This window comes from Lathyrus oleraceus, chromosome 1 (genome assembly GCF_024323335.1).
Source record: "Lathyrus oleraceus cultivar Zhongwan6 chromosome 1, CAAS_Psat_ZW6_1.0, whole genome shotgun sequence".
In the NCBI taxonomy this organism is placed as follows: Eukaryota; Viridiplantae; Streptophyta; class Magnoliopsida; order Fabales; family Fabaceae; genus Lathyrus; species Lathyrus oleraceus.
Genome location: NC_066579.1, coordinates 411,976,356 through 411,990,628, shown reverse-complemented (window position 1 = coordinate 411,990,628; position 14,273 = coordinate 411,976,356). Strand labels below are relative to the sequence as shown.

Genomic DNA, 14,273 nt, shown 5'->3' with positions numbered 1-14,273 from the left:
GAAAAACACTTGACGTTGGATCAAGTGTATTTTTATTCTCTTGAAAAAGATTATTTTTATTCTCTTGAAAAAGATTATTTTTATCATTTTGGTTTTATCTTGTTTATTAACATGTAAATGAAAGTGGTAAAGAAATGTAAATCCTACACTATTACATGTTCATGGAGATTTGGGAACATTTAAACCAAAATTGGGGGATGGATCATAAATCATACAAGAGATGGAAAAAAGATTCACACGAGCATGCAACAAAACAATGCCTAAAAATCAACCAAGTGGCAAGGAGAAAAATCAAGCAAATTTACAATTATGACTTATGCACCAAGATGTAATCAAGAATGGATGCAAAGAATTAATTCTAATGGATTTAGTTAGAAACTAATTCTAATCATGATTAAACTTATAATTAAAGCTTAAAGGGAACATGAATATGAATGTTATTTTCTACCATTTTGAGTTGAAAATTAATTCTAAGACTAATTGAAAATTATCCAAAAATATATTTGATTAATTCCTAAACATGATGGATTATTTATTAATTTTCAAAAAGGATCAAATACTAAAAATCAAATTAACCTAATCAACCATGTCTTATTATCTTTTTAAAACATTTTCTATATCAGTGTATAATGTAAAAAAGATGGTAAAATCATTAAGAAAAATAAAATGTGATAAAAGATTTTCCTAAAAAAACAAGATATTAAAACAAGCAAAGAAAAGAAAATAATAAGAAAAGAGAGATAGGGGGTATGAGGCAGAAATAGGGTGTAAAGAGAAATGGTGTTGTGCCCATCTGAAAACTCGTGTTGGTCTTTCCCTAATGTCATAATCAGGTTGGGGGTATGACACAGAATACAGGGTGCACACAGAGCAATTATATGGGCCAAGAGTGCCCCAAGTCCAATTTTCCTTGCGTAAATTGAGGGGGGGTGTTAAGTGAACTTGGGTGCAGAAAGAAACCTACATGGGCCAAGGGCCATGAGGCCCACGCTAAAAACACATGAGAGGGGGATGCGCTCAGATCCAAACACACTACACGTTCAGATGAACTTCATCTCCTTTCACCTTGGCCGAAAAATATAATCTCCGCCACGCTGGAAATCGCCTCCGGGGACGGAGGGCCAAACCCTTCGAATCTTATACCAACTTCTTCGTCTCATCACCCTCTACCCTAATCCAGTATTGACTTCTTTTGATTCATACCATAACAACCAAACCGAACCAAAAATATTCAAGAACTCTAACTCCTAATTCAAAAATTAAATACCACTGAGGCACTATTTGGAGCTCAAACCATATGGGTTTGACTCCCTACGCAATGAGATACATTGTTGTAACCTTGATTCAATGAAAACGAGTGGAAGACGAGAACCCTACCTTCGAGGATGAACTTTCCCTCTACACAGTTGGAGTTCATGGAGAATGAAGATGAAGACGATAAAACTCTCTTAGGTAAATGCTGAAACTTTTCTTCTCCCCTTCAATTTATCATTCTCCTTCTTCTTTGATTGATTCTGCTTTATGTTATTGAGATTGATAAGAGTGATAGAGAATTATGATTATGTGTTTGTGGTGAGTGAATGACAAGTGATTGGATTCTGAGTGTCAGTAAGTAATAATACCTCTTTTTTCAATTCCGAGGGTGAGGTTGGATTTATAGAGGATTAATGATTTAACAGAGTTAAACTCTGTTAATTGGCTCAATGAAAATTCGGTTATAGGTGAACTTCTGTTAGTTATGGAAGTTTGTGAGAGTTAGTTAGTTAGGTGATTAGGTTAAAAGTTAGAGTTAATAAAATTAATGTTAGTACTATTAGTTAGTTAGGGTTTATAATTAGTTTTCTATTAAGTTTGCAGTTAGTTCAGTTAGGATGAAGTTAGTTTAATGAACTCACTTAGTCTGAATTTGAATATTAGTTACAAGTTAGTAAACAATTAATTTGTTAATGAAGCAATCAATTATGTAAACTATTAGTGAAGTTTAGTTTTTTGGTGATTGCAATTAGTGTTAGAACTTGAATGAAGTTGCGAGTAGTGAATGAAATTTTGTGAGCTTGTTAAACTTATCTTGAAATGACATTAGAAAATGTTATGAATTTGAAATGTGTTGTATGCGAAACTTGGCATCAAATTGATTGAAAATGTAATGTATGATGATGATTAAAGAAGAATTGTGTACTTTGAATTGGATGATGCAAATTCGGTTAGTGATTGAGCTTGGATGATATTGGATTCTTTCCATTAAAATTCACTATGTCAATTTCTGTTATACACCTGCTGAAATGTTGTCATATTGTATGCAATTGTTTGGTATTGTTCAACTTGTTATGTGACTGTTAATGAGTTATCCTGCTATTATGCCATGCTAGATGATGATTGGATCATGTAGGGATTGAATTACTGTCATGGTTAGGCTAAACTATTCATGTAAGGTGTCATATTGGCTTATGGTTATGAGTAGTCATGTGTTGTTTGACCAGGTAGTTAGTGCATTGATTGTTATTATGCATTGTGCATGTCACGTGTATGGTATGAGTTCTAATTGTGTATGTGTTTGAATTGCAGGGCTGGTTTTAGAGGAAGACAAACAAACATTTGGCAAGTCATTTTGAGCAACATCAAGACCTATGAAGAAGGCCTTGAACACATCAAGATTTATGCAGGATTTGAGGGCTTTAGAGGGATACTTGTAAATGAAGAAAAATGGAATGTAATTAGGGTTAAGACTTAGTGGTTAGGAAGTTGACTTTGGTCAACTAGTTGACCAAAAAGTTAACAGTTGATCAAAGTCAACTATAGGTCAACAAATGCATTTTTGTAGGTTTTGACTTTTGTAAAGATTTGTGGTGTATTTCTAAATGGATGTTGTATGGTTTGTTTTGTAATGAAGATGACTTGAATGAATGTAACTTGTTTTCCAAGTAATCCAATCCCTTGAACACTTAAATTTGAATTGAGCCTCTCTGGTCTTGAGTCTTGAATCCAACCACACATAATGAACAAATGCAATCACTAAGTCCATAAAGAAATTAATCAAACAAATGGATCTCCCATGGTTTACCAAATGATGTTTGTCATCCCTGATAAAATTTAAGACCAAAATGCCACACAAATGACCCATGGATGCTAACAGCCCAAACAAATAGGGTTTTGTGGATCCTTGTTCACAAAGTAAGATTCTCCATTTGATTACACCAACCCAAAACACCTAAGCTTGATTCTTGGGAAAACCCTAGTTCCATGCCAGCCATGGATAACAAGAACCTCTGAATCAAAGATGTTTAATGCAAATGGTGAAATGAATGTATGCAAATGAATCACCAACCAAAATTCAGATGAAAATAAAGAGGGGAGGGAAAATTTTGGGGTATGACAATGATACCTTAATTTGGGTGACCCATCATTGGAGAATATGTGGGTTATTAAAGTAGTTCTGAGGGGGGGGGGGGGGGGGGGGTCGAGCTAGCTTCACGCCTTGGGGTTAATTTCCATAAGATTAGCTTGATTGGAATTAATGTTTATTCTTCCTTCTTAGCCTTAGTAGAGAATTTTTTCCATTCCAAAATCAAGTCTCTTCATTTTAAGTATCTAGGGCTGCCAGTAGGCACAAATCCTCGGTTGGAGTCGACATGGGAACCCCTACTTAGTCTTATTTGGAAAATACTTCACTATTGGAGTCATAGGTATGTAAGTTTTGGGGGAAGAGTCATTCTCCTAAATTATTTCATAAATGCAATACATGTGTTCTTTCTTTCATTCTCGAAAATGCATGTGAAAGTGTGGAAAAAGTTAGTTAAGATTCAAAGGGGGTTTCTTTGAGGAGGTGTGAAAAGGGAGTCCAAGATCTCCTGAGTGAGACGGTCTAGTGTGTGTAAGCCTAAGAGGGAGGGGATTAAGTGTTAGAGACCTCCATATGAAGATGGAGACTTCTGCTAGGTGCTTCTGGTCTTTGGTTCGATATAGTGTCTCCCAGATATGGTCATTCCATTGTCACCTCTTTATGTGTGGATTAATCTCTAGGACCTCGTTCTTTCTACTCTTGGTGGAAAGGAGTATCCCTTCTTGGTTTAAAAAAGTATGACCCCCCGAATTGGTTTGAGGTTGGACTTGTTAAGAAGGTTGGAACATGCCTTCAAGCATATTTTTGGGAAGACCTTTAGCTAGGTAGTATACCTCTTATGACTAGGTTTTAGAGGTTTTTCTACATCTCCCAAAGGAAAAAAGGCATAATGGGAGAGATTGGGAGGAGGGTAGAAGGGATGATTTCATGGGACCTTGGTTGAAGGAGATCTTTCTCCGTCCACGAAGAACGTGTGGTCTCTGGATTCTTCTTGGTACTCCAAGAGTTTCAATTTAGTGAGGAGAGTGATATGTGGGCTTGGAGACATACTAATGACATATTGTCCTATGTGGCTTCTTCTTACTAAGCTCTAGCAGGCAGGTATTCTTCCTCTAAGCCCCTGTTATATAGGGAGAATCCAACTTTTCCCTTATCTGCGATGGTTGGACCCCTATAAGGTGATGATCTTTTCTTGGCAACCCTTGTAGGATAAATTCCCTTTAAAGTAAAACTATTCAAAAGGAATGCCATTATGGACTTGGAGGGTATATCTCACATATTTTGTGGGGAGTGGCTTGAATCAACCTTTCATTTATTTGTTTATTATAACCTAACGTATAGTGTTTGGTATAGGATATTTAGGTGGATAAGTGTTCACTTTGCTTTTCTTGAGGAGCTGGGATTGCTTTTTGAATTTTTTCTTTCTTTAGGTGGGAGGGCTAAGTTTAGGGGAGGTTTTGCCGTAATTTGGCATTGCAGTGGTGTGGATTATATAGTTAGTGCATAATAATATGTGTTTTATGCCTCCTTGTTTGATCAAAAATCCACTCAATCGCTCATACCAAGCTTTAGGAGCTTGTTTGAGACCATAAAGGGATCTTTTCAATTTAAAAACATGATTAGGATTTTCGTGATCCTCAAAACCCGGGGGTTGCGAGACATACATTTTTTCTTTTATATGGTCATTAAGAAAAACAAATTTAACGTCCATTTGGTACAACTTAAAGTCCGGCAGCAAGTGAATGCCAAAAGCAGTCTAATAGCTTCTAGACGGGATACAAGAGCATAATTTTTCTCTTAGTCTACTCCTTCAGCTTGACTATATCCTTTTGTCACTAATCTTGATTTATTTCTAGTAATTAAACCATTTTCATCCATCTTGTTCCTAAATACCCGTCTTGTGCCAATGCCGGTTTTGTCAACTAGACGCGGAACAAAGTCTCAAAGTTTGTTACATTTAAATTGGATTAGTTATTCTTGCATAACAAGTAACCATCCCTAGTCAATTAAAGCATCATATATCGATTTAGGTTCAATTCGTGAGATGAAAGCAAAGTACTTACATAAATTATTAACATGTGACCTAATACTTACTCCCCTTTTGATGTCTCCCAAATTTGATCTAACGGATGATCCTTTGCAATTCTCCAATCTTGAGGTAGTTGGTTCAAGGTCTCTTGTTTTTCATCCCCATGTAAGCTTTCCTCTTTATCTTTCATAATGTCCTCATCCTTTGCTGAAGGAGTATGATCCTCTTTGTAACTTTCATCATCGATAATCTTTTCCATTATTATACCTGAAACATCATAACAAATACCATTCCCCGTCTTTTGGGGTGAGGACTCATCAAAAGAAACATGCATTGACTTTTCTACAGACGCGATTCTATGATTATAAACCCTATAAGATTTACTCGTAGATGAGTACCCTAAGAATATACCTTCATCGGATTTTGAATCGAATTTACCAAGATTGTCCTTTCCATGATTTAAAATAAAGAATTTGCAACCAAAAACACAAAAATAAGAAAGGTTAGGTTTTCTACTTTTAAGTGTCTCATAAGGTGTCTTTTCTATGATGGATTGAATGATCGCCTTGTTTAAGACATGGCATGCGGTATTAATCACATTCGACCAAAAATACTTAGGTAGGCTCATTTCATTTATCATAGTTTGGGCCAATTCTTCCAAAACACAGTTTTTACGCTCTACAACATCATTTTGTTGTGGAGTTCTCGGACATGAAAATTTATGAGCAATTCCATTTTCGGTGCAATTTTTTTGAAATTGATGGTTAACAAATTCACCACCATGATCACTATGGAGAGTGATGATTTTAAAAACAAAAACATTTTGGACAATCTTAGTAAAATAAATGAAAGCCTTAAAAGATCCATCCCTATGGGCTAAAAACAACATCCAAGTAAATCTATAATAGTCGTCAAAAATCACAAATCCGCAATAGTGCCTCCCAAACTTCTTGTTTGCGAAGGGCCAAATAAGTCTAAATGGAAAACTCAAGAGGTTTTGATATCGAAATAACCTTCTTCGATTTAAATGAAACTCTCGTTTTCTTTCCTATTTTGGCAAGCATCACATAATTTATCTTTTAAAAACTTTATTTCAGGAAGACCAACTACTAGATTTTTGGATGCTATTTTATTTAACAAGTCAAAATGCACATGACTTAAGAGTCTATGCCATAACTAAGAATCTTCACTCTTAACTATTAAACACTTAGTTCCAAGCATATAGATATTTTTAATCCTAGAACTCTTAAACACAAGGTCCTTACTAGTCTTATGCTCAATTACACAACTAAGAGTATCAAAAACCACAAAATACCCTTTGTCACATAATTGGCTAATAATAAGTAAGTTGTGTTTAAGCCCTTTAACTAAAATAACATTTTTAATGGTAATTGTGGAGGGATTTCCCACAATACCTTCACCGAGAATTTTACCTTTCGTATTGTCTATGTACATAACGTGAACACTTTTCTTCTTATCGAACTTGATGAACATGGAAGCATCTCTCGTCATGTGTCTTGAACATCTACTATCTAGAAACCATAATCTTTTTATGGAGGCAAGACTTTCCTGTGACAATTCAAATAGGTAATTTAGGTCCCCAACTAGTGGGTCCTTTAGGGTTAGTTGAATTATATTTAGGAATACATGTCATTTTACCATTGGGAACTTGAACATTCCTAACATGACAAGAGACCTAATGTGACCCTTATCTCCACAATAATGAAAAATAGTTGTAGATCAAATGATTCTTCTATTTCTTGTAGTGACATGAGGTTTTTTTTTCTTAAAAACCTTCCATCTTTCACTCAAATAACTAGAACAAGTACAAGATAATGAAGTAGCATGTTTAGTTGTCCCTTAAGAGTTTTAATTTCAAGTTTTAAAATTGGACACTTAACACATTCCACAACTTCCATCTTTTCAAATAAAGTATCTGAAACATTACAACACTCATCCACTATAGATGTATACGTTTCCTTAAGAGATTCTAAAGCACGATTAAGATTATTTATCTCCTCTTCATGTTTTAAAATCATTTCTTTTTGGAGAGAAATTTTCTTAAACGCTTTTATAGAATTTGTATACATGTCATTGAATGCATTCGACAATTCACTATAAGAATACTCATTTTCATAATCTTCATTATATACCTTTGAAGTTTCACCTTTCTTACGTGCCACCAAGCAAAGGTTGACACACTCATCATCTGAACTCGAGCAAGAACCAGAGGAGGAGCTCTCATCCCCTTCTTCCCACGCGATGTAGGATCTACGACCTTTGGAACTCTTTCCCTTCGTCTTGTAGAAATCCCTATATTTACTTTTATGATGTTTGGTGAGACTTGGACATGTGGTTCTATAGTGTCCCAATTTTCCACATTCGTAACATGTGATATCATCATCACCTTTCTTTTGATTTTTCTTGGGTGTATGAGTATTTCTGAAATTCACTAGCCCTTTGTCAGTATGCTTGAGATTGTTTCTCTTTAGATATCTATTGTAGCGTGTGACGAATAAATCCATTTCTTAATTTTTGGAAACTTCTTCGCCATAGTTATCACTTTTTTCTTTTGACTTCTTCCCTTTAGAAGATGAAACTTTCAAAGAAAGATTTTGTTTCTCTTCTTTACCTTTCTCTTTCTTTTTTCGAACTTACTTAGCTATCATCGAGTCGTTTCAGCTCATTCTCATGCTTGACTAACTTTCTAAATAGTTTTTTAATATCCAAAGTACTAAGACCATTTGATTATTTTATAGAAGTGATCTTTAGTTGCCACTCCCTGCACATAGATCTCAGTATTTTGTTAGTACAATCTTTGTTGGAAAAGGTTTTACCCAAATTGCTCAATTTATTGATTAAATGGAGGAATCTAGTTTGCATGGAATTCACGGATTCTCCGGGTTCCATAAAAAATAGTTCAAACTCCTCTATAAACATAATGATTTTAGAATCCTTGATATCATTTGTTCCCTCATAGAGATTTTGGAGAGCGTCTCACATACCTTTAGCACTCGTATGATGTGAAATAGAATATAACACTTTAGCGCATAAAGCAGAATAAATATGTTCCTCGCTTTCAAATCATATGAAGCCTTTTTGATTTAAACATCATCCCAATCTTTTGGATGTTTAACAACATCGTCACTGCCCTTGGGAATAAATGGTCCATCGGTGATGACACATCATAGATTTTTGTCAACCAATAACAAGTGTACATACATGTTCGCTTTCCAATACGTATAATTTTCGCTTTTGAAAACGAGTTCTCTATTATACGCTCCCTTAGGACCGTCATCTTCCATCATATTCATAACTTTTGGATGTCGTATAGACACAATCAAAAGGCCAACTCTTGATGTCAATTGTTGGGTGTGAATATGGGAGTAGAAAAACGGTCTATAGGGGGGTGAATAGACCCAAATAAAAATCAACCTCTGTTTATAAACATTACGAGAGTGTTTTCAAAAATTGCGAGTGGAAGGTTTGATGCGAAAATATGAAAATTATACTATTCAAAATTTTGGTCACATTAGCACTAACGTATAACAAATACCAAAGATAAATAGGATGAAACACTAGGTATTCAATTGATTCGATAGTATAATCCATGAGGTGTATCTATACAATGATTCAATATAGAGAATTCTAACTTCAATTATTTCTCAAAATATTAATCACTAATTCAGCTCAATAAGGTATCCAATTCCAACAAAACCTAATGCTTACATAATAAATTGCTATCAATTGAATAAACAATAAACTATGCTATAATTGAAATGCCTAAGCATAATACTATGAAATTAAATGAAAGAGTAAGTGAGAGATGACACCGAGATTTATATTGCTTTGGCATTTGTCCTGTAGCAAAAAAAAATCTTCTATAGGTCAACCTATAATCGTATGTGTCGACCTGTACATGGTTTTTCACACAAAAATGAATTTTTGATGCATAAAATCTTTTCTTGATGTATGAATCTTTTCTAAACCATATCCAAATATGTTGACGTGCTTCCTAATGCTAAAATGCACTACTAGACTCAGATGATATTATCCAATGTACATAAACGCTAAGAGTATCCTAGTTTTGACATCATACAAAACACATCTAATGGAAAGTTGCACTCACATACTCCCCATTTTTTATGATGGCAAAACTTGAGACGATGCGTTTCATATCCATGAAAGGCTCCCCCTGAATGTATACATCATAGCTTCATAAGCTTCATACTTCCCCCCTTTTGACACCATCAAAAAAAGACAAAGCAAGCTATTAGTAGTATACAACATATCACATATATAATATATGATACAAAGGTTGTTGCAAAGATAAGACGTGCACTCAAAATATTCGTGTAAATGAGAATAAGATAAGTCATGAGTAGATTCAAGCTTAGAATGACTTATAACCTTTTTCTTCTTTTTGTTTGCCATGAGAAAAATCTGGGCCGATTCTACACTTGAAGTTGAGCTTTCATCACTTGAGGAATCACTTTCGCTCTCCCAAGAAACATAAACTCTTCTAGACTTGCTATATTTATTGTGATGACCTTTATCTTTATCATTCTTCTTCATAGGACACTCCGGCCTATAATGACCCGCTTTTCCGGAATTATAGCATGAACTTCTAGGTTTGCCCTCTTTATTCTCATCTTCCCTTGAAGAGTTAGACAACCTTATAGATTTACTTTGGTTTTTTTAGGAGTACTTATCTTCATGCTTCCACATGTATCTACTAAACTTTTTGATGAACAAACTCACATCTTCTTCATCGAAATCCTTGTCATCTTTTGTTTTACAATCACTTTGTTCATTATGTAAGGACTTTGATCTATAAGTCGTTAGAGCAATGAACTTATTCTTATCCACCTTGTCTTTACCTTTCTCCTTATTTACCTTCTTCTCATGCTCTTTTTCATATTTTTTCAAGTAAGTGAATTCTTGCTCATGTTCTTCTAATTTGCCAAACAAAGTAGTGAGATCAAGTACTTTAAGATCATTCGCCTCTTTAATTGTGATGACCTTGGGTTGCAATTCTCTATTAAGACATCTCAAAACCTTAATTAGTAGAAATATCATTGGAAATAGGCTTACCTAGAGCATTCAATCGGTTAATAAGATGTGCGAACCTCTTTTGTATTTTGGCAATGGTTTCACCATGCTTCATATGAAAGAGTTCAAACTCTTGATTCAATGTGCTAATCCTAGCTTATTTGACCTCATTAGTTCCCTCATGGGTAACTTGTAATGCGTCCCACATAGCCTTGGCGGTTTCACAATGAAACACGATAAAATTCATAAACACCGAGTGCGGATATGAGAAGGTTTTGTGTTTTCCAATCGTAAGACCACAATTTCTTATCATTATCATTCCATTGATTTTCCGGTTTTGGCACGATGATGCCTTCACCATTGGTCATTATAATTTCATGAGGATCATTGATGATGACATCCCATACACCCTTATCAACCGAGTTGATATGGATACACATACAAGCTTTCCAATAGCCATAATTTTTGCTAGTGAAAATTGGTGCTCTATTATACGCCCCTTTAGGTTCGGTAGCCATTTTATAATCAATAAATCCTAGGAACGAAATTAACCGGAGCTCATGATACCACTTGTTATAGGATCGAATTAGATCTAGAGGGGGGGGGGGTGAATAGGTATGAGTTAAAACTTTCACAAAAAATAGGTTTAAAAATTTATGGTGCGGAAGCAAGTTTAAAATATCCCGGATCAAAAATATTCTAACCAAACCCACTATCAAAAAGCTCGTATATGCATAGAAGTGACAATGATATGATAATGATTCACAAATCGATTAATAGCAACTAATCGCAACTAGTTGAATGCAAAGTAATACAGAAAGTCTACTTCCAATAATAAATCACACAAAAAAACAATTGAAGCAATTTGTCAAACACTTAGTGTACAATCAATAATGTTTTGAGTTTAATGTGGTATTGTTGTTCTTAAAATCCAATCACAACCAAATGGTTTATGATCTACACAACAACACCAATTTCAAAATATGTTCAAAATTATGATCCAAACAATCTATGAACTCGACAATTTGCAAACTAAAAATAAAAGAGAGATAGAGAGAGAGAGAGAGAGTACACAAGGATTTGTTTAGATTGTTCCCCAATCGACCTCACTATGGGTACGTCTGCCCTCAATTCGAATGTGAATTGAGATATTGTAATATATCTTACTTTACAAATGTATGTGTACAAGAGAGATGTAGCAATCTAACCCTACAACCCCTAGGATTGATGTTCATTCTACCACCTTCTCTTCTCTTGATCAAAGCTTAATCAAATAACCAATAATGCCGCTTCGATTCACCGTATCACGCTACTTCTTTGAATGAAACCCCTTGTTCTTCAAAGCTTTCACTCGATCTAATCTATTCCAAGCGCACACTTGTTGAAACTCAAGATTTTTCAATGCGATCCACCGTCCAACGCTACTCATTTGCAAGAACCTCTCGTTCTTTAAAAACTTCACTCGATCAGATATGGATTGAGTAATCTTGTCCAAAACCTTCAAACCCTAAAAGATCTTGAAGGAAAACCCCACCTTGGTTTTCTGATTTGAAACCCTAAAAGTTCTCAACCCAATTATACAACACAACAAACTTAAATTGGAATTTATCAACCTTAATCTAGATAATACCCAATCAAAAAATGATTATGTATAGTTTGATTGTGCGTATGCATAAAAGGGAGGTTGAAAATGATGAGAATGCTTTGAAATCCCAGTTTCGTATAAGTTTTACTCACTAGAAACCTTACTTAGTCAATGATGCATGTACCAAGTATATATGTAAACAAGTGAGAAGCAAAAGGAATAGAAATAAATTCAAAATTTCAAGATTTTTGATCTATAGGTCGACCTATACAAGTCATGTGTGACCTGTACATTTTATGTGCCGACCTGTAGAGGCGGCACATGGGACAAAACCTACAGGCTTTAATACTATAACACATAAATCGACCTATGCATCGTATGTGTCAACCTGTAGCAAAAAAAAATTCTTCTATAGGTCGACCTATAGTCATATGTGTCGACCTGTACATGGTTTTTCACACAAAAATGATTTTTTAATGCATAAAATCTTTTCTTGATGCATGAATCTTTTCTAAACCATTTCCAAACATGTTTACATGCTTCCTAATAATAAAATGTACTACTAGACTCAGATAATACCATCCAATATACATAAACGCTAAGAGTATCATAGTTTTGATATCATACAAAACACATCCAATGGAAAGTTGCACTCACATTAACAAGTAAAGATTAAATCTTGATTTCCATTTCATTCATCTAAATTTTCATTACAAAATCAACTGACACATACCATAAACTTGAACTCTATTTCATTCATCTGAAATTACATTATCAATTTGTATATTAAAAAACTTATAACTAGGAAACATAAAATTTTCCACAAACTCTTCCACTTCATTGTGTTCTTGAGAGCCACTTAAAGGTCTTTTAATTCTTGCTTTTGTGCATCAAATTTTCCTATTTGATCGTCATTTTCTTTTGCTAACATTTCCAATCTCTTTGTTTTCTTCATGATAAATATGTCCTTATCATCTTCCACTTGATCATAACACCAAGCAAAACAATCACATCCATTTTTAGTATATCACTACGAGAATTTAAGAAAACGTTACTCATAAATAACTAAGTATGGACATAAAAAACATTGCCAAATTAAAATTAAAAGATTAGAAGACAAATCATACCTTATGGTATGGACATCCCCAAAATTGTCTCCTAAAATTCTTAGTCGTTGTTGCCCTTCTAAGTACAACCAAGTTTCCATGTAAATAACTAGGACCCCGTTGCTTCTTTGAAGAAGATGAATAACCCCTAGATTCGGAAATGTTACTCTCTTCTCCACCATTATCAGAATCTTTTGGAAATAACTACGAATTTGAATACTTTATACTTTTACTTCATTATGGAATTGGAGATGCCATAATTCGTACTATAAACCCTAAATCATAAATTTGAAGAAGAAAAAATCTGGTTGCAGAAGGTGTGTTTGATGGGGTTCTAGAAGAAGAAAAAGAAGAAGAATAAGAATAAGAATAAGAAGAAGAAGAAGAAGAAGAAGAAGAAGAAGAATGAACCCTAATTTCATAGGTTGAAAAAGAAGAACATTGAAATTGGCTCCAAAAGATTTCGAGTGAGCTTCTAAGGTTTATAACGTGTGATCTTACGTCACAACCACGTCCTGTTGACTAGGAGAAAACGTTTAAAAATTAACAGCATTTAAGGCAAATGTCTCAGAAGGATAAACTTGAAACAATTAGTAAAGTTGAGAGACCAAACTGGTCGTTTTTAAAATTAAGGGACCAATATAAACCCAACCTAAAGATATGGGACATAAAAGGATATTAAACCTAAAAATAAAATAGATTTACATGTTTTTGAATATTTTTATTTCATTTCTTCATAGTATCAAAAATAAAAAGTTAAATTAAAATAGTAAACATAAATTAATCATTCAACTTATATTTTTAAAAATAAAATTTCAAATATGAAATCATAAAAAAAATACCATATTAATAATAGTAGATGAATAAATATAAAGTAACTTACTAAATTTTAATAAGCCAAGTGAATGTGGGGGCGAGTTTTAATATCCCTCCATCCTTTTAAAGATGTTTTTTTCATTCATCCTTTATTAAATCAATTTTCTATATTAAATTTTAGGTAAGTTGAGTTAGTTTAAATTTTATTGTTATTCTTATTTCTTAGTATATAAATTATCAAGAATATAAAACTATTAATCACTATGTAAATTTTAATTCAACTGACAGAAGTCAATATTGTTAGGTTAGACGTTATCATCGGGGTTTGAATTCTAGTATCCACAG

At 34.0% G+C, this 14,273-nt stretch overlaps 1 long non-coding RNA gene across 1 annotated transcript; it reads left to right on the top strand.

Annotated features, from left to right (window-relative positions):
* The first annotated feature begins 683 nt into the window (after nt 1–683).
* Nucleotides 684–2,925, top strand: LOC127076744 (uncharacterized). The gene is made up of 2 exons (XR_007786865.1): nt 684–1,452; nt 2,566–2,925. It is a non-coding gene; the product is annotated as an uncharacterized LOC127076744 (long non-coding RNA).
* The last annotated feature ends 11,348 nt before the right edge of the window (nt 2,926–14,273 follow it).